Here is a 2,331-nt window from a genome sequence, read left to right on the forward strand (position 1 = left end):
CTGTTGAGGACTAACGGTTCCTAGGCTATGGCTACACTGGAGAGTTTACAGCACCACAGCTGCAGATGTAAACGCTCCAGTGTAGCCGCTCTAAGCTGATGGGAGAGAGCTCTCCCATTAATCCACCCCCAACGAGTGTTGAGGGGAGAAGCTGACATAGTGCTGTACACCCCAGCGCTAAGGTCGGTGTAACTTATGTTGCTCAGGGGTGGCTTATTTACACCTGTGAGCAACATAAATTATACCGACATAAGTGGTAGAGTAGACATAGCCTGAGTGAACTTTAATGTAATACTGGTCTGGTCAACACTAGAAAATTAGATTGGTTTAAGTAAAATCCATAGAAAAATCCACACCCCTGAGTGCCATAGTTAAGATAACCTAAGTCCCCATGTAGAATTCTTCCAATGACTTAGCTACCACCTCTTGGGGAGGTGGATTACCTACACCAATGAGAGAAACCCTCCCCTCAGCGTAGGTAGTGTATACACTTAAGCTCTACAGCCAAGGGTGGCAGAGCCTGCCCAAAAGTGGAGGGGGGGGGCAGGGCAGGGTGGATTACCTACATCAATGGGAGAACCCCCTCCCGTCAGCAAAGGTAGTGTCTACATTGAAGCGCTACAGCGCTGCTGTGCCACTGTAACATTTCAAGTGTAGACAAGCCCTCAGTCTCTGACTTTTTCCAGGGTCACACCATGCTCACATGCTAGTGCTTGGCTTTCTTGCCTTTTTAACTCTCCCAGACAGTCTTGTGTGTTCCCAGTTTCTTTTTTGTGTGTTCTATCACACACCCACACCCTCCTGGTCACAATACACGTTGAACCCTGAGTCTGCTCCTATGATGCTAGTTTCTGGGCAGTCTCTATTAGGCTTTGTTTAAGTCCATGAGTGATGCAACCCCATGCTCTGGGTGTCCCTAGCCTCTGACTGCCAGAAGTTGTGAGTGGATGACAGGGAATGGATCACATAATGATTGCCCTGTTCTGTTCATTCCTTTTAAAGCTCTGGCATTGGCCACTGTCGGAAGACAGGATACTGGGCTAGCTGAACTATTGGTCTGACCCAGTATGGTCATTTTTATGTTCGTAACTGTCTCTTACAAGTATCTTAAATGGAGGAATCGTTCACGCATCTGCTTGCCCCTGAAGAAGGTTTCAACTCAACCCATAACAAGGTTTCACCCACCTCATTACAGTATAGTGCTCGTGTAGACACGGTCCAAGTTACAGCTTTATAACTTTAATAGTGAAGCTCAAAACTATGTTCAAAATGAGAGGGGTCAAGAGTTGTATGAGAATTGATTCCTTTACGGGCTGTTCTTGCAGTTTCTTAACCATCATTTACAGTGCTTAGTTATTACAGTAAAAGACGATCATTTGCAGTGCTTAGTTTGAGCATCAGCTTTCGTGACACGAAAGCTGATGCTCAAATAAATTTGTTAGTCTCTAAGGTGCCACAAGTCCTCCTTTTCTTTTTGGCGAATACAGACTAACACGGCTGCTCCTCTGAAACCAGTGCTTAGTTATTGCAGTAAAAGATGATCGGAAAAACAGATTGTCCATCTGAAACAGGGGCAACTGCAGGGCGTGTGCAGCGCCTCTGGCCAGTCTGAGGGGCTGTTGGGAAGGTGTGAATGAGGATGGAAGGAGGAGTTGTGCTTAGGGCCACATGGAAGCAGTACAGGCACCAGCCCAGCCTGCGTGGGCTATGAAAGAACAACAGGAGGGAGCAGGCTGTACGATCTGGGTCTCCCTCAGCACTGGTGTCTTGACACCACGCAGGATGTCGTGAGGCCAACAGCGCGTCTCGCGCACACGCTTGGCTGCCTTTATCGGTGTTGCTTGCAAGCCATCAGGCTTGAGGGTGGTTAAGTAGGCCTCAGACCAGCCCGAGTTGCCATGCCAACAGCTGAGCGAACGGACTGGCCAATAGGGAACTAGGTCTCGGAGAGCACACAGCGCTTGACGAGGCAGCTGGAGGAAACTAGGGGCGTAGGCGGTGGGAGTTCTGTGGAAGACGCAATCATAATTTAGAACTTCGGGGAAGGGCAAGTTTACAAAGGAGACCCAATCAAAATTTAAACCAGTACCGAGAGGCGGGATTAAAAGCCACAACGAATCAGGAATGAGGGAAGAAATAAACCAACCAATTGTAACGCAGAGCGGCGAAGAGGACCCGGGGTTTAGCGCGAGAACCAATCAGAAGAAATAGCCAATCACAAGTACCAACGGTGATAGGGAGCCAATCAGAAAAAGCGAGGGCTAAGATTGAGCCAACCAGAACACAGTAAGGGAACAAAAGGGGCTTCCCAAGGGCCCGCCCCCTCCCCCT

Source organism: Dermochelys coriacea, chromosome 1, assembly GCF_009764565.3.
Source record: "Dermochelys coriacea isolate rDerCor1 chromosome 1, rDerCor1.pri.v4, whole genome shotgun sequence".
NCBI lineage: Eukaryota > Metazoa > Chordata > Testudines > Dermochelyidae > Dermochelys > Dermochelys coriacea.